Source organism: Megascapheus bottae, chromosome X (assembly GCF_031878675.1).
Source record: "Megascapheus bottae isolate mThoBot1 chromosome X, mThoBot2.hap1, whole genome shotgun sequence".
NCBI lineage: Eukaryota > Metazoa > Chordata > Mammalia > Rodentia > Geomyidae > Megascapheus > Megascapheus bottae.
In genome coordinates, this window is record NC_143547.1 from 25,124,501 (window position 1) to 25,150,603 (window position 26,103).

Sequence of the window (26,103 nt, forward strand, 5' to 3'; positions counted from 1 at the left end):
GAGATGTGAAGGGTTCTCATACAGTTCTTTGAATTGATTGCATATTGGTTTCTGAGAATCTGAAATAATTAGTGATAAAAGACTAAGACAAGAGAGCCGGTTACACATAGGGATCCAAGTGAGGCCAAAACAGCGTAAGTTATGGGAAAGTGAGTCTAACTTGCAAAATAGCAGGAAAGATCAGTAAGAATCAAGTTGGAATATTCCACCAGGGATATTTTACCACTGTCTAGACAGAAAGAATATTCTTCCTCCAATATCAGAGCAAGTAAATACCATCTGGCTAAAATAAAACAAAACCTGTCATATTTAATATTCCTTTCTTCTGGGAGGGTATCCTTAAATATTTCATTGCTTAAATTTAGGCATTGTATCTATCAACAGATGTAACTATTTAGCAATCTACTTACCTTACCATTCTATAATTTAGATATATGGATTGTTAAAAAAAAACAGTGTCCAGCATAGAGATATTGGGAGATCATACTGGTTTAAGAAGCTTGGACCTAGGGGAAGGACTTGGGTCACTGAGGGCATGCTCTTACAGGCATAGAAGTAATTAAGTGTATCAGAACCATCAGAACCCAGATTCACTCTGCTAGCTTTCTAATCACTAGAAACTATGAGAGAGAACCCGTCTCACCTAGAATTCAAGTCAATTTTAATTTCCAAGATCACTTCTAATAAATAAAGAGCAATGTTTTGTTTACCCAAATTCAAATAGAGAAATCATTCAGTGTTTCCAAATCCCAGCCAATATATATCAAATACATTCATTTTCTACTTTGGAAAGAAAGCGGGGGAGGTGATTTATTTGTGGGAAGATAATAAAGAGAGACTATGTCAAAATTTATTGAGTCAAATATTTACAATAGAGCCTTATCCTCACCATTGGCTTTTTATTTTTTATTATGTATGTTTTTCATAACTACCATTTATCCCATTAGACAGACATGTCCTAATATTATAGTATTTTTGTAATTGCAATTCAGCAGCAGAGACATACAGAAAGCACAAAATCTTAATATGTTTCCCCCTTTGATATTATTTGAGTGAACACTCTATAGAAGACAAATCTATTTGGATATTGCTATTTTTACTTTCTCTTGCTTCCAAAATATATGAGAGATGGTATATTATTGCAAAGTGCATACATTTAACAAATCAGTATTTCTGCAATTTCACTGATTACACTACATGTTAGAATTTATATTGGACATTATATTTCTCTTCAAGTTATAATTTCCTCTTTTTTCTTTTTCAAAGACTTCTGGAAATTTTATGCTAAAAATAACAGACTTAATGTAACAGGTTAAAAAATGAAAGTTGCTATAGAAACAGAATGCACATTTCAGAAAATGGAAGTACAGGAAGAAATGATATTTATCAGTTGCAATAAACTGGCAAAAGCTTATATATCCCATAGTCTGTTGTAGGTAGGCTTGGCAGCTCTTAATAGCAATATTTCCCAAATTTTCTCTGAGTTTTGAAAGTATGTGAAATCAAGGGTACTCAAGCAAGTGATAATTTTTTTAAATGGCTGCTTCATGGATTCCTGCTGGATTTAGTATAAGCAGAAGTCAACTGGTCTCTTAATGATGGGCCTCCCCTGTCTCTTTAATGCTGTTTAATTTTGATGTCTTAACTGTTGGTATTTTCAGGGTTGTCAGAGCTATTCACATCATCAGCAGAGGAGTTTCAGAATTGCTGAGAATTATCACTTACATGGGATTTTCTGTGCTTAGTTTGCTCTGAGTATTAAGCTTGCAATGTACTTAAGGAAAACATTAATTATTGCATAGCTCTTGTTTAACTGCATTACTAAAGGTTATTTTATCTGTTATTGCTCTTTGACTGCAACCTTCATCAGAATATTGCCACAATTTGCCCACATTCTATTAAGTAAGAACAAACAACAGTTTTGATACAGTGTGGTTCCTTCTGCTTTTATAGCCTGCGTATTTTTATGCAGTAAAATTTAAAAACATTAAGAATAGCTAAGAAGATTCAGCTTCCTAAGATCTCACCAGGGCTCAGCCTGTGTTATAAAACAAAACACCATAGAAAACCTACACTCAGGCTTCATATTCTAAAGGCTAAATCCTGTTGTAAATAATTTTGGAAGAACGTCTTAGATAGTTTGCATTGAAGGTTTTCCTTCTTTAATACAGATGGCTGTTACTCTTTCTTGTTTGCCTCTTACAAATTTCAACATGCCCTCTTTCTCAGATCATTCATAACATAGACTCTGGAAAGTGCACCAGCACCAAATGAAATGAATATACTGTGGTCATTAGGACCTAGCTGGTGTCTGCCCTGAGAATATGTAAGTTAGGTTTTCCCCTTCCTACATCTAGAAAGCTTTTCTCTGTGGAATTTTGAAAGGATCATGATGGATGCTTCTTTAGACTTCATTATAGTTGCCATTGAATCTTTTTTCTTTAATTAAAAATGTGATGAACAGGGGGTTACCGTTACATAAATAAGGTAATAAGTATATTCGTTTTAAAATACTTTTACCCCATCCCTCATTTTCTTCCCCTTACGCATGTCTACTCCCCTCTCCCCCAAGCTGTTCATATCCAACACATTGGCAAGTGAGCATCAATGTAGCAATAGTTCATCATTTTACTGCAGTTTCTGTGGTTCCCTTTCCCTTCCACATATTGAATAATCTTATATACAAGAAACAAGGTACAGAACACAAAGAGAAACAAAGAAAACAAAAAGTAACTACATACAGGACATAATAAGAACCTCTTGCTTCCAATTTTAGCATTCATGTTGATATGCTTCATTGTCTATGGTCCTGGCATACTAAGCAATTGGGTTATGGAGATCTCCCGTTGTGAATAGCATAGGTATGCCAGGAGTTTGGCCTAATGGTAGAGTGCTTGCTTAGCATGCACGAAGATCTGGGTTCAATTCCTTGGCACCACATACATAGAAAAAGCTGGAAGTGGTACTGTGGCGCAAGTGGTAGAACTCTAGCTTTGAGAAAGTCCAAGGGAAGTGCTCAGGCCCTGAGTTCAAGCCTCAGGACTGGCAAAAAGTATAATAGACATATTCTAGTTCATTTTTCTTTAATCTCCCTTCTTTTGAATGGTGATAATCTTTTTTGTTGAATACAAAGAAGTCATAACTGTAGAGTTATCTTTTGAACTCCTATAACTTTTTAGTGCTACATCTTTCTCAATTGACCAACCTAACTTTTTTCCTGTAAAAGCATTGCTCTAAAAATAATTTTAAAAATCTCTTGGCATTAATGGTATTAGTCTTTCAATTTAATTCAGAGTCAGTGTGAGGTAGCCTAGGCAGGAGTCAGCAATTTATTTTCTTTCGGAAGCCGGGTATTAAATATTTTAGGCTTTTCAGCTGCATGGACTCTTAATTGTTCAACTTTTAGTATACAAAAATAACATAATAACATAAAAACATAAAGGAGAATGTATAGGTTTGTATTCCAGTAAGATTCATTTATCAAAATCGAGAGTTCTTCCTATGGAACTTATTTTTCTAAGCCTTGGATAGAAAACTTGATGGCAGGGGGAAGACATGCGAGGCAAAAGGGTAGCTATTAATTAATTAATTTTAGAGCAATGTTTTAGCTGTGTAGCCTGAAGGAAGGCTTATTTATTCATTGATCTTTTTAAACTTTTATAAATCCAAAACACATCAATGTCAAGAGAAACATCAAAAAACAAAAGAGAAATATAATTCTTCAGTAAGGCATTAGGTTGTAAGTATATCCTAGCTACTACAGAGAATCACAGATCTACAAACCCATAATAAGGAGAAAATATAACAAATAAACAAAAGACATGTATTGCTTTTACTATACTCTGCTTCACAGGTATCACATTATTCACAAAGTGAAGGTTGTGGAAAATCTGCACAGAAAACAAATCTAACTGGCACTTCTCTTCCACTAGCTCAGATTAGCATTAGCATTTTTTAGCAATCAAGTATGTTTTATTTAAGATATGTATACTGCTTTATAGATGTAATGCAATTGCACACTTAAACTATACTACAGTATAAATACAACTTTCTTATGCTCTGGGAAGCCAATAACTCAAGTGACATACTTTGAGATATCAACAGTGACCTGGAGTGGATCCCACAGTATCTCTTAGGCATTACCTATATAACAAATAGTGATGTCTTATGAAGGAAATAAATGGTTTCACTGAAGAGCAATAAGAATGATCTACTTTAGATATGGTAAGAAAGCTTCTTAGGAGAAGTAAGAATTGAGCTAAAACCTAAAAGATGAGAAGGAACTGGTCATGTGAATACTGATAATAGCATTCTAAGCAGATGGGCCAGCATTTGCAGAAGAAGTGAAGCAGAACGAGTTTACAGGAACAGTTTGGGGAACCTTAAGAAGTTTTGCGTGGCTGCAGCTTATTACCTCAATTGGGAGTGGATGGTTTGAAATGAGGTTGGATAGATAGGTGGAAACTTGGAGGACTATGGCATGAAATTTTAAATAGAAGAGGAACCCATTTGAAGGGTTTAAAGCAGGCAATATGACCCAACGGAAGTTTTAAAAGATTGCTGTTGATATGGTGTCAAGAATGTAGTTGAATGGAGCAAGAGGAGGAGGTTGTACACTAGGGAGCACTGTTGCAATACCATGGTTGAGAATTGATGAGGGGAGGAGGTGCCCTAGTCCAAGGTAGTTACAATAGAAAAGAAGAAATGAGGATACTTGAAGTATATATGCTGGACTTGCCATATGGATTAAGAGAGGACTTAGGGGGTAAGGGAAAAGGTAGAATCAAGAATAACCATCTCTGTACTGAGTTTCTGGTTGGAAATTGATATCAATTTTTAATAGAAGGGGAAGAATGGTAAGAAAATATATATTTTGGATGGGAAGTGAATTGTTCTGTTTTAGACATGTTAAGTTTGCATTGTCTCTGAGCCATCTAAATGAAAACATTGAGTAGACTGATATGTGGGATGTGTGAGTCAATAGACTTAGAGAATTCCTCTGGCAAGAGATAATATTATGATTCATCAGCAAATGATGGTTTTTCAATCCAAGGAACTAGGAAAATTTACTTTGGAATAGTGCATAGGGGGAGAAGAGATGAGGAAGGTTAGTTAAAAATACATTAGGGAGAAGGGATAGATGTTAAGAGATAGGTCATAGGAAGAATCTGCAGGAAATTGCATTTAATGAGATAATTGTAATTGAAGATAGTTCCAGGCTGGAAGTGATGACATAAACATAGAGCCCTATCACATGGGAGGTTGAAGCAAGACTATCATGAATGCAAGGCCACTCTGGGCTAGAGAAACATATCTATCTGATAAAGAGACACAAAAAGGAGAGGAAGGGGAGAGAGACATAGAGACAGAGACAGAAAGCTCTGAGTTTTGCCTGTTTGCTTGACTGAATGCTGATTTTTTCTATCAGTATGTGACATATAAAAGGAAGAGATAGTTCTAGAATGAGCAAAGCTTGATTTTGATGCTGCAATAGTAAATCTTAGATACACTGAAAGTCTAGATTGCGAGTTGATGCTTTATAAAAATCGTTCCTCTTTACTGAAGACCTAGAGCGAATGTATGGGAATGGTATATAGTTGTTTTGAAGCTGTTAGGAAGATAGAGTGTCCAAAGCAGTCATGCAGTTTGTAGAGGGCTTTTGGAAGGCTCTGCACCTCCATGAGAATCACAAGGGTAATTTCATGTACTGAGGGAAATCTTTAATCTCTGTAGGAGAACTCTGCTAGTCCAGAAAGCCTTACCTTTGCCTGGAGGATATTGTTTATCTTTTACTTCATTTAACCATCCTCACAAAAGCTTTACCTACCTAGCTGTATCTATTCCATTTTTCTGCAAACCATATCCCTCAATCACTGCTTAAATGCAGTCATCCTTTGCTCTATTGCAGTTCACTTTTCGTGGATTCTCTCTCTCTCTCTCTCTCTCTCTCTCTCTCTCTCTCTCTCTCTCTCTCTCTCTCTCTCTCTCTCTCTCTCTCTCTCTCTCTGTGTGTGTGTGTTTGTGTGTTTAAATAAGTAAATAGTGAGTGATCTCTCACCTGTCAGGGGAGTTATGATCCAGAGACTCCCTTCAACAGGTGAAAATCCATGAAGTAGCCATAAATAAATCACGTTATATGAGGGTCATCTCTGTGGTTCTGTTACTTCCCAGATTTTCTGCTGTTGAGGGGGTCTCTGAATAGTAACTCCTGCCATAGGTGAAGTATCACTGTACCCAGTTCTTGGATCCCAGTTGTTGTGTTGACAGGAGAACTAGAGAGACCATAAAGACTAGATACTAGAGTAACAAGTAGATTAATCTTACTGTTTAAAAAATAGAGTAAGAAATAAAGGAAAAAATGTTTCAGTGAAAGATGTCAATTGGTTAACTCAAAATGTATCAGAGACCTCAATATCAGACTTGAAACTCTGAAAATGCTACAAGAAAGAGTAGGAAAGACACTGGAACTCATAGGCACAGGCAAAAACTTCTTGAACAGGGTCACATAGACATAAAAATCTATGGTGGGATATATACTCTAGAGATATAATGTTATATTACATAGATCAATATGTATCTATGATATAGAAACTCTCAGATTAATTTTAATTTTGTTCTTTTTTTGACAGTTATGGGCCTGAACTCAGGGCCTGAGCAATGTCCTTGGACTTTGTTCAAGGCTAAAGCTGTACACTTGAGCCACAGCACCACTTTCAGCATTTTTTTAATGTATGTGGTGCCGAGGAATTGAACCCGGGTTTTCATGCATGCTAGGCAATCACTCTATCACTAGGCCAAATTCCGGCCCTAATTTTGTTCTTAAATGCATGTGCCATATAGAGATCCCATTCTTGAATACTTGTTAAACTTGACATTTGAAATATGATGTTAAAACACCGATGTTAATACAATCTAAAAAATTCCCTAAAATAATTTTAAATAAAGATGTCAATTGGCTCCTGAAGGCTGCTTAGTTTGGCATTTCCAAATGAATGTTAGAAATGAACTGAGTTACAATTTCCTGGCTACTTCTGTTGCTTCCAATGAAAGGGTGAAGATACCTGAAGACTTATAGTAGAATACGAAATAAAACCTTGTCTTGATCGTACGGGAAATTGACACCAAAGATGCTTCTTAGTAAAATTGGCTATGTTCAGCATTTTAGATGTGTGCAGCGAAAAGTGAAAATTAAGAGGAAAAAAATCTCTCTCTAATTTAGATATTTTCTGAGGCAGACTTTTCTATAACAATAAGATTTTTTTTAAAACTAAGAAGCTTAAAATATGAGAGGAAGGGGTGGTGACATTGATAAAATTAAGTAAAGCTCAATCTTCACTGATCTTCCTTGAAAAATTAGATGAAGGAAAACAGGTCCACTTTAGAGTTTTAATTATGAATAACTACGCTTCAGATCTTTTGCATTGGAACCGTTTCCTTTTGGTGTCAGTTCTGACCTTAGAGCCCTGAAGTTTGTGCTAACTAATTTGGTTTTTTTAAAATATGTATTCAGTTATAGCTACTCAAAAATAATTTCCCTGGTGGAGCAGCCACTTTTCAAGTGGTAGTCAAATGTGTTTCATTGAGGTATAAAACATCCATTGATTAAGGAGTACAAAAATTTTGGTTGAAACTTCATTTGAAAGCTAAAGGTTTGAGTGCATAGAGGCTATTTAAAAATGATAGAGCTATATGCCAGCATTTCCGTGATGACCCACAGCTTCCAAACACATGTATCTCTCAGTATCACTAGGGGATGGTTGGTTTCAGGGTGCCCAATGCGAACTGAAAGCTACCATGCTTAAGTTCTCATGTAGCATTTATATATGGTCTTCCATATATTCTAAATAGTTTTTACATCGTGCATTATGTCTAAGTCAATGTAAATGATATGTAAATACACCATTATATGATTTAGAGAATAATGCTCTAAAATTCTGAACATGTTCCATAAAAATATAATTCTCTTTTTATTTTTCAAGACATTTTTAATCCACAGTTCTATCTATGGATTCAGGAACAATCAATATGGTGAACTGACAATACATTTAAAATGATAATTGATCTTATTATAGATATAATTTTGCTTAGGAAAAAAGCCCAGTTACTGGAACTAAAACAACAAGAAGGAAAGTGCAACCTCTTCAAAGTTACAGATGTTGGGAATGGCATCTTAAGTCTCAGACCCAAGGAAATAGGAAAGAGTTTGACAAATCTATCTTTTCCTGAAATTTTAACTTCATAAAAGATATAGAAATATTACCAAATACGCTTTTTATAAGTTGCACATGGTGTGGAGGGTTTCAATGCATAGCCTGTATTATTTTTCTCAGCCTACTGTAACAGATCAGATGGGATAAACAATAAGAATATATTCTTTCACAGTACAAAGGGTTAGAAGTCCAAGATCAAATTCCAGCTAGTTTGGTCTCTTGTGAGGGTGTTCTTTAGGAGGGGCAGATATACTCTTCCCATGGCCTTTCCTTGAGTGTACCAAAGGAGAAAAAGTGTCTACTTACAAAAATAAAAACTCAGTCAGATCAGAAATCTATACTAATGGAATCATTTAAGCTTAATTATTTCCTCAAAAATCTCACCTTCAAATACAGTCATTCTCAGGAGTTATCCCTTCAGCATATATATTTGTAAGACACATGGATACATACACCACAACGTGGATGTGAAAGAAGGTTGGTTGAAGTAGAAGATTCACTGGGAGTCCATGGGAGTAAGGTAAGGCAAGGCGTCCTAGTGTTTGTGCAGAACCAACCAGACCCTTTTAGGCTATTTGAACTATAAGAAACCACAAACTCCTTTCTGGAGTAGAGAGGGAAAGCTGTAAGCTTAAAAGAGAAAAACACTATGAGGCCCCAGTGCGGTCTGGATAAAACTTACCTTGCCCCCAGCCCAGGGTTGTTTTAGCCCGAGACCAGTAACACCTATCTAGAAAACAATGCCATCTGGAAAAAAGTTAAAGGGGAAAAAAACTATTATCAGGGCTACACAGCAACTTCATTTTATAGGGATTTCATTCTCTTTTTTTTTTTTTTTTGCCAGTCCTGGGTTTGAGCTCAGGGCCTGAGCACTGTCCTTGAACTTTCTCAAGGCTAGCACTCTGAGCCTCAGCACCACTTCCGGCTTTTTCTATACATGTGGTACCAAGGAATCCAACCCAGGTCTTCGTGCATGCTCGGCAAGCACTTTAACCACTAGGCCAAACTCCCAGCCCAGGGATTTCATTCTCTAAGTGAAGAACTCAGAGGACATGTAATCGGCAATCCTGCAAATTCATCAGTTCCCAGAGGCCTTTTTAAGTATCTAGAGCAGGTGGTGCAAAAAAGGATACAGAGTTTAGCCTAAACATACATTCTGGGATGGAGAGTTTTTTTTTGCTGTGGAGGGCTGTCCTGGGAAGTGTTACATGTTGGGCAACATCCTAGCCTCTATGCATTAGATGCCAGTAATACTGCTTCCCAGAGAGTGTGCCCCATGTATAGTCAGTGTTGAAAAACACTTGCCTAAAGACAAGGCTGTTAATAGAAGCAACTTGTGAATCCAAATAAAATGAACCATTCCTATATGGAAGTGAAACATTAAAGACATAAGTCCACAATAATGCTATAAAGACAACACAATACAATTTACTATAATATAATCATATTAATATGAATCAGTTTCCCATAAAAAAATAGAAGAGATAGGGATGGGAGACTGGCCTGATGGTAGAATGATTGCCTAGCACGCACATAGATCCGGGTTCAATTCCTCTGTATCACATATACATAGAAAAAGCCAGAAATGGTGCTGTGGCTCAAGTGGTAGAGCTCTAGCCTTGAGAAAGCAAAAGAACAGTGCTCAGGCCCTGAGTTCAAGGCCCAGAACTGGCAAAAATGTAGAAGTGATTGACAAATTGCTCAACTAAGAAAAGCTACAATAATTCATTATCAAACTTTTCGATAGAGCCCCCTGACTGGATGATTTAAGAGGTTATCATAAGGCTGGAGATTTATCTCAGAGATAAAGTACTTTGCCTAGTGTATTTGAGGCTCTAGATTAGAATCCTTGGACAACAAAAACAAAACAAACCAAGAATTTTTTTCCAAGTTTTTAAACCAGAACAATGGGACATAGGCTCAATGGTTTCCCTGGTTTGTAATAATTACTACAAACCTAGGACTCTACTAACAGAGGATTACAGTAGCTCAAACCCTAGATACATAAGGCCATATAGGATGATGCCAAATTAATGGACCTCCAGGACATGGAAATAATAGCTTAATTATGAGCAACTGTTGTTCTTAATGTACTATGTTTTTATCTCTTCTCTTGTGTTGCCTTTTGGTAATCTCATATTGTTACAGTATCTGACTTTGGTACCTAGTATATATATATATTATATAATATATAGTATATAATATATAGTATATATAGTATATTATATATATTTATTTGTTTATTTGAAATAGGAGGGGAAAAATGAGGGGGGGTGAGGGGAGGGAAATGGGGACAAAAACATGAGAAGGCGTATCAAAGTGTGAGAAATAATGCACCTTCTATCTGGTGAATATAACTTTAACCCCTCTATACATTAAAATTAAAAATAAAATAATAATAAAAAATAAGAATGACTGGCACTGGTGGCTCACACTTACAATCCTATGTACCCAGAAGGCTGAGATCTGAGGAGTCAGCACGCTCAGAAAAATCTATGAGCTCCTTATTTACAATTAACCAGAGTTAAGAGGTGTGGTTCAAATGGTAGTGCCAGCCTTGAGTGAAAAGGCTGAGAGTATAAGGACTTGAGTTCAAGCCCCAGTACCAGCACACATAAAAACGAAGAAGTTACTATGCTACTTTAGTCTGCCTGAAATGTATCATATCCAAATATAAAATGTGATGAATTTAATAATTTGATGCTAAAAATGTAAGCAACCATGGTGTGTAGGTTAAGGAACATAAACTATTCAGACCTGAAGCCTGAGTCTTTGGGGGTGATTATTTTGGGAAAATGACTGGTGCTTTGTTGGATTTTCCTGTAAATATTCAAATATGCACAGTTATTTCTATATAATTACTTCCATCCAGAGGTTTCCAGGTTCAAAAATCATGTCCTAGGAGAACAGGAGAGCATAAACTCAGGTCAGAGAACCTTCTCATGTCATCTCCTCTTACCAGTAACTTTGATAGTTGGGGAATATTTTACTTCCAGTGGAGAGCATGATGTGCTAACTTTTGTTTCTACAAGCATCTCTGTAAGATTTTGTGTCTTTTTACATTGCAGAAACTTTTTATCTTCTATAATTTTGTCCATCGGTGTCTTTCTGTCAATCATATCAGTGCCCTGTTGTGATGACTGAGCAGGTGCTTTAGAATTTTCTATGCATTTTTCCCCATCCCGCAGTGCTGTGTATTAGGCACTGGCAAATGTAGAAATGAAACTTAAATTGGCATCAGTCTCTTGTATTTCCCCCTCTTTTTTCTCTTTATCTTTGGACCCATCAGATGACCTACATGTAGTCATATTGCCTTCTTTAGATTCCTCTTCTTTTTTCAGAAAAGTTCCCTTAAGTCTAGCTTCTTACTACACTGACTATGAGAATTTCTGGTACCTCTTATCTCTGTTAAACATGCTTTCTTCAATATATTTTTATTGTAATTAATAGAAGGGCTACATTATATTCACCAGATGGAGAGTGCATTACTTCACAGACATTGATAGCCTTTCTCACGTCTTGGTTCCCACTTTCTCCCCCCACCCCTACCTCTCATCTTGTTTTCCCCCCCTTCCCTATCCAATTTCAAATAACCAAATACAAATATATCCAATATATCAGACAACAAACTGAGATACTGTAACAATATGAAATAACCAATGGACAGTAATAGAGATCAGAGATAACATAGTATATTAAAGACAACAATCACACATTATATGGCTTTTGTTTCTGTATTCTGGAGGTCCTTTCATTTAGCGTGGTCCTATATGGCCTATGTATCTAGGTTTTGTTCTATTGTAACTCTCTGCCAGGAGAGCCCAAGGTTTCTACTGATTAGGACAAATGAGGGAAACCATTGAGCCTATGTTCCTTTGAGTCTGGCTTACCTCAATATGATGTTTTCTAAGTCTTTCCATTTCCTTACAAATGGGGTGATGTCGTTCTGACAAGAGCACAGAATTCCATTGTGTATAAATACCACATCTTGTTGATCCACTCATCAACTGAGGGACATCTGGGTTGGTTCCATATTTTTGCTATGGTAAATAGTGCTGCAATGAATATTGTTGTGCTAGTGGCTTTGGTATGTCCTTGTTTCTGGACTATTGGGTAAATGCCAAGTAGTGGAATTGCTGGGTCATAGGAGAGCTCTATTTTTAGTCTTTTGAGGAATTGCCATGCTGCTTTCCATAGTGGTTGAACGAGTTTGCACTCCCACCAACAGTGTAGTAGTGATCCCTCCTGGCCACATCCACTCCAGCATCTGTTGTTATTCGTTTTCTTGATTCTGGCCATTCTAACTGGAGTGAGGTGGAATCATATAGTTGTTTTGATTTGCATTTCTTTTATGGCCAGAGATGTCGAGCATTTCTTCATGTGTCCATAGGCCATTCTTATTTCTTCTTCAGAGAACAGTCTCTTTAAGTCTCTGGGCCATCTTTTAATGGGATGGTTGTTTCTTTTGAGATTAGTTTTGGAGTAATTCAGTTTTTTGAGCTGTTGATATGTTTTAGGTATGAGGCCTTTGTCTGTTGTATGGTTAGTGAAGATCTTGTCCCACACTGTGGGCTTTCTAGTTAATTTGCTAGCTATGTCCTTTGCCATACAGAAGCTCTGCAGTTTAATGCAGTCCCACTTATCCAGACTTTCTCTGATTTGTTGTGTTTCTGGGTCCTTATTAAGAAAGTTTCAACCTGTGCCAAGGAAACCTAGTGTATCTCCTATTCTTTCTTGCAAAGTTTTCAGTGTATTTGCTTTTACCTCGAGGTTTTTGATCCATTTGGCATTGATCCTGGTGCAAGGTAACAAAGAAGGATCCAACTTTAGTTTTCTGCAGGTGCTTAACTACAAGTGCCAGCACCACTGTTTGAAGAGGCTGTCTTTCTCCCATTCTATTTTTTGGCTCCCTTATCAAAGATTAGGTGGCCATAGGTCTGTGGGTTAATATCTGGGTCCTCAGTTCTATTCCACTGGTTTTCAGGCCTGTTCTTGTGCCAGTACCAAACTGTTTTGGTCACTATAGTTCTGTAATAGAGTCTAAAGTTTGGTATTGAAATTCCTCTTAAACTATTCTTTCTGCTAAGGATTGTTTTTGGTATACAGGGTCTTTTATTATTCCATTTGAAGTTTTTGATTGCCTCTTCTATTTCTTTAAAGAATGCCATTGGGATATTGATGGGTATTGCGTTGAATTTGTAGATAGCTCTTGGAACGATTGCCATTAACATGATGTTAATTCTACCAATCCAGGAACATGGGAGGTTTTTCCATTTCCTCAGTTATGCTTTAATTTCTTTTTTTAGTGTTTAAAGTTTTCATCAAAAAGTTCCTTTACATTCTTAGTTAATTCCTAAACATCCCCGATCCTGAGATTATAATCACATTCGATTTGATTTTTGTGTGTGCATAGGGGGGTGTGGTGGTATATATGGCTTGAACTCTGAGCCTGGAAACTGTCCCTGATCTTTTCAGCTTAAGGCTACTGCTCTACCCCTGGGCCTGGGCATTGTCCCTGAGCTCTCCAGCTACAGCTCTACTTCCCATTTTCTAGTGATTAATTGGAAATAAGAGTCTCTTGGTTTTTAATGCCAGGGCTGGCTTTGAAACCTGCTCCTCAGATCTGTGTCCTGAGTAGTCAGGATTATTGGCTTTTACTTGACTTTTTAATATTTGACTTTAATGGTGATCTAATGATGATTTAACATTTGATTTTCATGATATTCTAAAGACTAAGGTAACTTTGTTTCTATTTCCAGTGTTTCACTTTAGGTAATTACAAGAAGATGACTTCATTCGAAAGGTCCTATCAGGCTCATTTTAAGAATCTATTGTTCTTGTTGGGCAGTAAGCACAGATTGAGAGTTCAACTTGCTATTTCCTCTACATTCAGTTATGGTGTTGTTGATTATAAAGGCAGGAATGAGCCAAATATTTAGTAGAGTGAAAGATCATATAGATAGATCCCTTCCTTTCAAACCAAATATAAAAATGATAGTAGGAAATCTTAGACTATTCATGAATCATAATTGCTACAATGCTTTCATTCTATTTTAAACATGAGCTCATGCTTTCAGAAAAGCTACTAGAATGGTATAAAATATCTGATACACTCTTTGTCTTGGTTCTGTAAATGTTAACACTCTGACACATTTATTCTATGAAAATAATTTTAAGTAGAAGACACAGGCAGAAATACAAAATGATCCAATACCTGTGCAAACTATGACCTCAAATATTGTCTCTCACTTCACACACACACACACACACACACACACACACACACACACACGCACACTCACCCAAAAAACTCTCTCGGTTGCACAGCTAGACTTTGGCAGCTTCCTTGTTACCCACTTCCCCTTACATCAGACTCTGTGTTTCTGCCTCCCTCAGCATATTCTTAGCACCCAGGAGAGCAGTAACTGTCTATTATTTATCTCTCAATCCCTTGCCTGCTATTCAGTACTCTGCACATTGTAAATGTACTCACTGGGTATAAAATATATTTTCCTTTTATGAAATTGAGATTACTGCTCTATTTGTTTTAGTATTGGTTTGCTTTGGAAACAGATGAGCCCTTCATCTTCATGTTTTTGCTGTAAATATAGACCTTCAGATACATAAAGCCATAATTGATATTCCTAGGCCTAGAATCTGAAGATAGTGCTAAAAATATGTGGGCATGAGAAGTAGTTCTCATTTTAGGAAAAACAAAGGTGGTCATGATGCTAAAGAAAACTTTATGTATGGGGGAAATTATAACAATTTTCAGTGTATTCATTATATAAAATACATTATAATGTAATATTATGTATATATATATAATGTACTTTGTAATGCATGTTTTCAAACAGTTTGTCATAAAACATCAAAACTATAAATGATCACAAATTAATATGTGTTTGAATAGATCAGTATTCCTGATTAACTAAGAAAGAGGGGGTTTAGAGAATTCAACAGTGAACATTTAACCTGGTCATTTCAACTCAAAATGTACAATCACTTATTTATATATGCAGATATTCAAGTATGACAATATTGAGAAAGGCAGCATGGAGTGTAACTAAATCATGGAATGACAAAAACATATTAGGAAGAGAAAAGAAGGAGATGTGTATATTTTACTACTATGCTTTTCTATTCATATTTCTCTTTTTTACTTTATTTTATTGTAAAGGTGATGCACAGAGGGGTTATAGTTACATAAGTAAGATAAGGAGCATATTTCTTGTCAATTATTGTTACCTCCTCCCTAGATTTCTTCCACTTTCCCTCTTTCCTGACTCCCCTCCCTCCCAAGTTGTAAAGTTTATTTCCACCATATTGTCTTGTGAGTATCACTGCTGCACCGGCTTACCCTTTGTCCTTTCTCTCACATTTTGGGTTTCCTTCTCTTCCCCAAATCACTGCATTCCCCACATAAATGTATATACAAGACACAAGGTACCAAAATTAAAAACAGTGACAACAGGGAATTTAAAAACCAACGGAAAAAAAATAAAAAAAGAAATATCCATACAGTGCAATAAAAACAGAAATCCTTTTCTTTCCACATCTTGGGGTTCATTTAGATTAGCATCACTTTTTATGTGCATACCTCAATAGTTATATACATATTGTGATCCTGTGCTTGGACTCTCTAATTATTACAAATGATGCAAACCATGGAGCCTATGTTCCTTTGTGTCTAGCTTAATTCATTTAATATCATTTTCTCCAAGTATTTCCATTTCCTTACAGATGGGGTGATATCATTCTTTCTGAAGCATAGAATTTCATTGTGTATATATACCAAACTTTCTTGATCCATTCATCTATTATGGGCCATTTGGGTTCCTTCCATATCTTAGCTATAGTTTTCTACTATAATCCTACCATCCTATCATCTTTGGAAAGCTTTTCTAAGATTGAGCAAAGCTCTACCTTGGCAGTCCTGTTCATAGAGTTGAAATCTGAATTTGAATATCCCGTCTCCTTGCAGCAAGCAATGTGACTTAGGTTCTGTGATTTAAGAATATCTGTTTGAGATTGAATTTGGAAATACAAAAAGAAATAATATTGACACAGAGGTTCTGTTTGTGCCAGCACATAAAATAGCCAAGGAATTTGCAGATTTAAGGTCTTAGTGTAGAAGTAGCATTGGGACTAGCAGCAGTATTTGTTGGTATACTAGGGTCAAATGATTTGCATATGCAGTTCAGCTGGGCCAGCAAAAGTGGGGTTTTCTCAGGACATGTGATTTTATTTTGTGCATTCATGTAGGAAATGAATAATTATTTTAATTGCATAATATCTGTTATCTTCACCAGGAAATCTATTTTACAGTTAAGGCAAACAAAGTATATTTTTCTGTTTTCAACAACCTAATAAAATATGATACATAGTTTCCATGTTTAGTTCTTTTTTCAGGAGCCAAGTAATCAAGTTTGAACCTCTTGAGACAAAAGAAGAATAAATACAGCCTTTAAAATATATGGACATTGAAACTCAAGTGGAATAAAAGCATTCTTTGGTAGTTGATATTTGATTTGACTCCTCACCTCTTACCAAACACTCATTTTTAATTCATAATTGAGCCTTCATGTGAATTCTTCAGAGTTAACGCTATAAATCTTGATTAGGAATAGTTATTTTCTTTTTTTGTTTCTTTTTTATTGTGATTAATAGAAGGGTTACATTATATTCATCAGATAAAAGGTGCATAACTTCACAAACATTGATACCCTTTCTCATGACATGGTCCCCATTTCCCTCCCTCCTCCCCCGCTTATCTTGATTTCCCCCTTCCCTATCCAATTTCAATTAACCAATTAAGCACATATAAAATATATCGGATAACAAGATGAAATATTGTAACAATATGAGATAACCAAGGGATGGCAAAAGAGATGAGAGATAACAGTACATTAAGAACAACAGTCATTCAGAATAGTTATTTTCTTTTCGAATTTTATGAGGGGCTCACTGTTCTATCTTAAAAATGTTATGCCATAGGCCAGGAGTGTAGTCTAGTGTTAGAGTACTCACCTAGCATGCACAAAGCCCTGGATTTAAATCTTCGGTAGCACATACTCAGAAAAAACTGGAAGTTGTGCTGTGGCTCAAGTGGCAGAGCACTAGGCTTGGGCAAAAGTGTCCAAGACTGTGCCCAGACCCTGAGTTCAAGCCCCATACTGGCAAAAAAAGTGTTATGCCATGTTTCCTTTCTCAAAGTTGTAATTTGACTAAATGAAAGGATATAAGGGAGAGATTGTAATAGCAAGATAAACAATTGTTTCTCAAAATTTATCAAATAGGGTGACTTCAAAATAGATTCCCACTGAAATTAGTAATATATACTTAAAAGCTTTCTTTTAAAGCACTGGGGGCAGTCTTAAAAATGTAAATTTTCAAGAGTATTTTTCTTATTTTTAATTTTTGAATGGGGACAATAAAAATGTAAAGAAAAAATTATAGTGTGTAGCTGGGTGCCAGTGACTCATGCCTGTAATTCTAGCTACTCAGGAGGCTGAGATCACTCCTAAACCTTGCCAAGAGAAGGGTGTTTCTGCCATGACTCTTCCCTTCACAGGCTTGAACTCATTGTTTTGTATTATTTGAAATGAAGAGACTTATCCAATCCAATGTTTTCAAGGAGATGGTGGCTTTGTAGGTTTCAAGTCCCCTCCAATCTCACCAGTTCTAAGGTAATTGCCTGCTTGCTCTGAATTTAGATGCCATCTTCATATGTTTGGAACTTTACATGAACAAAAAGATCTCATAAAGAGCAGCAGTTCATTGCTGGAATTGGTGTTTACAAAGGTCCTTTCCTGTCTTACAAACTCAGGCTCAGCTTAGTGGCATTGAAAAGCTGCTTTCCTTCAGCAGCTGGCTGTGTTTTCACCTGTACTCATTTGCCTCACCCTGCTATTCTCTTCCACAGCACAGCCTGGAAATGTGATTTCGACTCTCCTCTGTACAGTCCCTTCTGCTAGCAACTGGGTGGCTGCTTTATTCCATGAACCCCAGCTACCAAGTTCTGTATTGCAGTTATTTCTGCTTCTATGGATCTTCACAGTTGGATACTAAAAGCAGTGATGACTAAAGCCTTCGTTTTTTTCTCCTGACACCATCTCTCCATGCTTAAGCTTTTGTGTCACAGTGGGAGACAGCCCCGCTAGGAAAATCCAGTAAGCCAGCAAAGACATCTTACAGTAGTATTTGACCCTTTCCTTTCCTTCTTTCTATAGTAGTTCAATGATCACCATAGGCCACTGAAACATGAATACTTCAAGCTTTATCATTTATTATTATAGCCTGGATCCCCTATATAGTCCAATCTCTTAGAATGGTTACCTCACTGATCTTTGTATTTAGGAGACTCATTCAACAGATATTTATTGGGAGATGAGAACACTTATTGAGAAGTTTCATCTGGATACAGACTTTCTGTCCATGTGCTCAGATTTCTGGAAATATTTTCTTTTGTTTTATGGGGAGAAGTAACTCCTTTCCTGTTTTCCTCTAAGAGAAAGGATCTACTTGTATGAGCAGGTCAAAATTCAAAGGGGTTACAGTTACATTCATCAGGTAGGGGGTATATTACTTCTTGAACATTGATACACCTTCCTATATTTTTCTCCCAATCTCCTTCTCCTCACCCTCTTCCATTCATCTTGTTTTTCCATTACCTTCCTTTTTCAAATAAATAAAGAAATGTTTATACATTATACCAGGTACACATTCTGATACAGTAACAACATGAGATAAACCATAAGGGGAAAAAAGAAAAAAATAACTTTCCATAGTACATTAAGAATAGCAATCATAAAAATAAACCTCTTGTTTCCATATCCCAGAGTTTATTTTGCTTAGCCTCATCCTATATGGCGATATGTACATAGCTTTTTAGCTATTATGATCCTCTGCTGGGAGAATCTTAGAGGTATACTAATCATTACAAATGAGGGAAACCATTGAGCCTATGTTTCTTTGGGGAGCATATGATTTTAAAACTAAGGTATCTGACATAGATCATAGTCTATGACCTGGATATCAGGGGAACCTAAGCTAGTTTTTCCATGAGAAGTTGTGAAATTGACAATATGTCACATTGTATAACTCTAATGTTTTCCTTAACTAATAAATGCCTTTATACCAGACACTCTTATATTTTGTACCATGCAACATGGTTGAGCCTGAGGATACAAAGATATGAAAGTAAAGTTTCTTCCTCTACTTACTGCACCTGTATGGCTTGAGTATGTACCCCCAAAGGTTTGTGTGTTATAAACTCAATTCTTCCATATGGTAGTGTTGGGAGTCAAGAACTGGTGAGACATGGTTCAGTCATAAGATTGTAACTGAGTTCTTACTCTTATGAGAACTTATTAATTGCTACAAGTGCCAGTTATAAAACAGTTTCAGCTTGGTCTTTACCTAACTTCTCTTCTGCCTGTACTTCCTTCCTTCTTTCTTTCATGTGTTAGTTGAAGCAACAAGAGACCCTTCAACCAGATGCAGCTGCCTTATTTTGAACTTCTCAGCCTCCAGAACTGTGGACCAAAATTAACTTTTTTTTTTCTTTGTAGATTATTCACTCTCAGGTACTTTGTGAAAGTTACAGGAAATAGACTAGCCATGCAGTTCCCCACTTTGGCTTGGCTCTCTTCCTTCTCTGCGAGACAGCCACGTGTACAGATAAACCTGCAACAACTAGATGAAGCACAGAGTTGAGTGTCAATATGGCTCCTCAAACCATCTACCAAAGGTGCCACCACTGGAAGTTCTATGAGATTCTAAATATCTCCAAGTATCTCCACTGCCTCCTACCTCCTCCCAACATATTTGAGTGTTTTTAAGCCTGAGCACATATTAAAATTACCACAAAACTCAAATGTAGCCTTTATTTGTCAGTCATAGGGCTTGAGTTAAGGGCCTGGGTGCTGTATCTGAGTTCATTTGCTCAAGGCTGGTGCTCTTCACACTTTAACCCACAACACCACTTCAGGGTTTTGAGTGGTCAGTTGAATATATGGCCTTCATGAGGACTTTTCTGACTGGGCTAGCTTCAAACTACAATACTCAAATTTCAGCATCTTGAGTAGCTAGGATTATAGATGTGAGCCACCAGCACCCAGCTTTTAAATATAACCTTCAAAATGGTATCTTTTGTGTCATGTATTATTTTATAACAATGTATTAAAAGTAGTGGGTCTTGTTAAATTGAAGCACCTTATAGAGCTCTTAAAATAATTTTAAGATTATATAAATTTTAAAAAGTAGTTGGCCCACTACTCTAAAGGAGTTGGAATATGCATTTATGTATATACTGGGATTTGAAGTCAAGGAGAAGTGCTGGTTAGTCAGGTGCTGTACCACCTTAGCCAGGCTAATAGTCCTTTGCTTTGGTTATTTTTCAGGTAGAGTTTTGAGTTTTTTCCTGGGTAGGCCTTGGAAGACAAGATCCTCCTGTAGCTGCCTCCTAAGCAGGTGTGTTACAGGTGTGCACTAAAATATAGATGACTTACTTCAAAAAGAAAAGAAGAATATGGCAAGAAGGAAAAAGCTAACAACTACACAGTAGATAGAACTGACATGGCAGAGAAATTCTGAAGCGTATCAGTGATAGTCCATGTTAATGGAAGGCATTCTTAATATGATGCTCTCATATCTACAAATCTAAGTCAATCACTCTGTAAATCTAAGCAAATTATCTGTAAATCTGAACTGTTATTTAATGAAAAGGTTTGTTTGATTGTTGTTTGTTTGTTTGGTGTGTGTGTGTGTGTGTGTGTGTGTGTGTGTGTGTGTATGTATGCATGTGTGCATGTACATGCTAGTCCTGGGGCTTGAACTCAGAGCCTGAGTGGTATCCTTGAGCTTATGTCCCATGCTCAAGACAGACACTCTACCATTTGATCCACAGCTCCACTTCTGGTTTTTTGATGTTTAATTGCAGATTCTCACTGTCTTTCCTACTCAGATTGGCTTCAAACCATGATCCTCAGATCTCATTCTCCTGAGTAGCTAGGATTATAATTATGAGCCCTCAGTGCCCAGGAAAGAAAAGGCTTATTAAACAAGTAAATATGTGTAGATCTTAAGGAATCTAGATCAACAGAGCACATATCTTTCAGCTGTGGAATCTGTGTATACATATATATATATATACGTATATATATGTGAGTATATATATGCAAATATGTGTACATATACACAGATATATATATGTGTATATGTATATATACCTAGATATAGATATATATTCCTTCAGTGGTTGTACAAAGGGGTTCAATTCAACATATCAGTTTGTGAGTACAATGTGTCAGTGTATCTCAAACAATGTCATCCCTTTCTTCCTTCTCTCCAACATTACCACCTTCACTTATCTCCTAAATTTATCTAGTTCCATTTTCATACATATACATTGAATTAGTACTGCATTTGCCCACCTTTCTCCCTTGATTCATCTCCCCTCTCCCTTTGACCTCCCCAACAACACATATTTCAGCTTCCTGGTATTCATTTTATTAAACTATGATAATGTGATTCAAAGGAGTTACACCACTGCAATCCTTCCCTATGTGTACAATGTGCATATAATATTTAGACAATGTGTTTATGAATGTATGCATATGGATCGTGTATATACTTTTATATATGTTTATAGTCCATTTTACACATATGAGAGAAACATGTTTTTCCCCTCTGAGCCCGACTTAATTTACTTAACATAATTTTTTAGGTTCATCCATTTCCCTGGAAATAATATTATAACTGACAATATTTTCCTGATAGATTAGTAATATTCATATATATATATATATATATCCCATGCTTTCTTGATACATTTATTCACTGAAGAACATCTGAGCTGTAAATTCCCCAGGTGATAAGACTTAGTGGTTCATGTGGCCCACTCCCTAGAGGTGCAGTTGCCAATGTTAGTCCATTTTTGTATTCGACTATTTTTGCCTTCCTCAACTTTAATAACTAGATTTATAGTCTTCAACTCTTTGCCCAACCATAGCCCATTTTTCCAGTCAAAGTTAAATGGGTTGAGATTTAGCTTATAATGGGAGTGAGTTCAGTCAAGGGCCAAACATCTTTGTATCCCTTTCAGATTTGGAACAGTGTTCAATATGGGTAACCTTCAGTATGGTATCTGTGGCTTCAATCAATTATGGATTATCCATATTAGGGGAAATTTTGCATGCATACTCAATACATACTGACTTTTTCTGGTGATTATTCCCTAAACAATATAGTATAACAACTGTTATCATAGCATAGCTTTTACACAGTAGTAGGCATTGTAAACAATCCAGAAATGATTTAAAGTATACAGGAGGTTATGCTTACAAAAATGGTACCATTTTATATAAGGGACCTAAATACCTAGGGATTTGGGTTTCTCTGTGGCATTCTGGATTCAAACTTATATATATATATATATATGTATATATATATATGTATATATATATATATGGAAAAAAGGATAACTGTGCTCCTTGCTTTTTCTGGCTCAGCCATGACCCACCGAGTAGGAATGTGCTTAAATATTAACTCTTTTGTTGTAGTCTTCTGGGGAAGACTTTCTCTTAGGCAGAAAGCCTTAGATTTTCACATAGGGCAGTTACCTTCCTTGATTGTTTTTTGTTTTGGCTCCCCTCATCAGTCACATTGATGGATATGGAGAAGACCCCCTAAAATGATTCACACTGACTCTATTTCACTGACTTCCAGTTGCCTGAAAGTTTCTCCTGTTAAGCTCTGTCTTCTTGCCATGAAATGTCCAATTTCCTACTGCAGGGTCTGTAGCCTCAGAGTTAGGTCATCCACTTTACACTTGGAGAGCTACAATAATCCTAACTTGACTTCATTTGCTGGCCCTCTTTTGCTCATGATAATGTACTGGTCCTGTAAACTCACTCCCATTATGATGAGTCCTGGCTTGACAATTTGTACCCTAAATGAGTCAGCCACCTGTTATCTAATATATCCATTTGGGAGCCACATGTTCATATCTAGTGCTTTCCACCAAAACTTCATCCACAACCCATACTCACTCCCATTTCACCTGGATATTCTTGCTGTTTCAGCTGCCATTAGAGAAATTCTTCTAATTCCTCTTCCCACCAATATCATCAGGTATCAGAAGATAATCTATAATTGTAGAAAACAAATCAAAAAACTTCATGTTTCCTTGAAATGAAAAATCATGCCATCAGAGTTCTTTTACTGGGTGTTGTTGCAGGTCATCAAACATGAAGCTGGCTAGGGAAGGTCTCATAGAACTGGTAAAAGAGATCAGAGCAGGGTCAGAACAGAACCTCAACAGCATCTTATATCAATATTGAAATCTCTCATTTTCCTCTATTATTCCAGCATGTATCTACTTTAATATACTAAATGATGCATCTTTTTTTTAATTTGCACTCAGCAAAGATCATTTAGGTTCCATTCACCTTAGTGATGAAAAACAGCCATGACCACACACAAGAATTCTCAATTCATCTATTGACTACACTGAATTTTTTTACTCTCTACCACTTATACTGGATTCTATTCTTGTTAGATTTCCTAAAGACATTAGTCCTTACTCAGAGTCCTCCTCACCCTTTTGTATTGGTGGTGCTGGGGATTGAACTCAGAACCTCACGTATTATAGGCAGTAATCTTTCTACCATTTGATGCACACCTCAGATCTTGTTGCTTTTTCAGTTTGTTTTTCAGATAGAGCTTTACATTTTTGCCTAGGACAGCCTCAGCTGACTATGATCCTCTAACTTCTGCTTCCTAAGGAGCATAGGTCAAAGATATGAACCCTCAGACCCAGTTGCGAAGTATCTATTTATTACTTTTCATAAAACTTAATTTTAAATTTCTGAAAAAATTAATACTTGGGATAGGTTGTTATGAAATTCAAAACATTTGAAAAAACAGCTTATTAAATTTGTATAAGCAGTTTGAAAGTTTAAAGAAGTTGGACTAAGTTTGAAAATATGAATCAAAGGCTGCAGAAAACTGATTTGTTTAAAAAGAAGATAGATGTATAAATAGTATTAAAAATCATATGCTTCAAAAACAGTCTAAAGTTTGTAATTATTCATTTTTAACTCTAAATAGCTGAAAAAATATTTTTCAATGCCTAAAATCTGCCCCCAAAGATGCAAAGTCCCTCACATGGTCACAAGTGCCCACAATAACAGAGCATGATCTTTGTTTATGAAGAATTTCTGTCAGGTTTTGCTGATGCTCTGTTGGCCATCATTTCTCCAAGACCTGTCAAGTTCCATATCTTTCTTTTCTTTTCTTTTTTCTTTTTTCTTTTTTTTTTTTTTACAAGATCCTGCCTCAGGTTTATTGGTAGAAATGACACCAGCCACTGCCCCCCTGAAGATTGCAGCTAGGGAATCACAGCAGTCCTGACATCACCGGCAGACAGAGGTCTTCACTGTGGGGCTTTCACAGGGCCCTGGGCTCCCTTAGTGACTATAGCCTGGGAAACCTTAGAAGCTGGGGCCTGGGCACCCTTAGGAGCTGGGGCATGAGCACTCTTAGAAGCTGGAACCTACACACCCATAGAGGCTGGGGGCTAGGCACCCTTAGGGGCTGCAGCCTGGGCCTGAGCTGGAGTGGCAGCTGGAGCCTGGGCTTTGGCTTGTGGCCTGGCCTTGGCCCTGGTCTTAGCCTTAGCCAGGGCTTGGGCCCTAGTCTTGTGCCAGGTTAGCCTGCAGCCCTTGGCGATGTAGGTACGGATGCGTTTCCCCAGGCTCGGGATGGGCATTGCAGGCGAGTCGCTGAAACTTGAGCTTGTTGCTCACTACTTTGGGCTTTACCGGGGCCTTGACGGCCTCGGCCCGCGAGCTAAGAGCCTTGACATTGTTGGCCTGCATCTTCTTAAAGCTCTTCTTGTTGTGCTTCTTAGCAAAACACATGTTCCTCAGGAACGTGGGGTTCACCCCCTTCAGAGACTCATATCTTTGTGATCTGGGTTTCTTGATGCCATTTCTGGGCCATTTCAGGGACTGGTTGTGTCTAGTGTGGTTCTTGGACTTGGCCATGTCTGAACAGCCTACCAGCAGGAGCCAATGCGCCTGCTCCAAGATTTCTTTTAAAGATGATGAAGAGAAAATATACCTCCAAGGGATATTTCTTTTTAATATAAGTTAAACATTTAAGCTATTTTAGTTTTTAGGAACTAAAAAGGTTTCTGTTCCCTCAATATCAATATTAACTAAAAAAGATTTCAGATTGAATTTGTAAGTGACATGGAAAAAAAAGCTAGTATATTCCTGTTGTGTGTAAATGAATACCTCATTTCACTGTGGCAAGACGGGACAAAAGCGCTGTATGTTTAGTTGCTCCATTGCAATCACAGGGAGATAATCTACTCACAGGCTGGGAAAAAAACATTGCTTTTGGAGCCTGCGCAGAGCTGTTTGGCTTTTACATGACAAGAACAGAAACAAAGAAAATAAAGAGAAGACCTCTGAAATTGTTGTTCTATGACCATAAAGTAGAGCAGGCAATAATCCTTTATTAAATTTATACTTCATAATGCCCAGCATAACCACTTCACAAAGGTCAGCCTGTATGTGTTGGTGAGGAAGAGCTTACCTAGTTGATCCGCATAACTACTTTCTGGTGTAGGTCTTTCTTTCCAAATAAAAGCTATGATGTCGAAACTGAAATCATGGTTTTATGAGCACATAACTTAGTCATACAAATCTGAGATATGTGTGCAGAAATAAATGATTGATGTCAATGTCTGCTCTTATGTCTTTCATATCACAGGATCAGAATGTTCAGGTTTTTCAGTCAAATTCTCTGCAAATATACATGCTCTGTTTAATACCATTGTCATCAAGTCATCTTGAAAATTCCATACCAAAGATAATGCTTC

At 36.8% G+C, this 26,103-nt stretch overlaps 1 long non-coding RNA gene and 1 pseudogene across 2 annotated transcripts in view; one reads left to right on the forward strand and one right to left on the reverse strand.

Moving 5' to 3' along the window:
• The window catches only part of LOC150040612 (uncharacterized), a 115,584-nt gene that overhangs the window by 59,865 nt on the left and 29,616 nt on the right, over positions 1 to 26,103 (forward strand). The gene's annotated exons all lie outside the window — the stretch shown is intronic.
• Positions 24,649 to 25,261, reverse strand: LOC150040613 (large ribosomal subunit protein eL29 pseudogene; annotated as a pseudogene).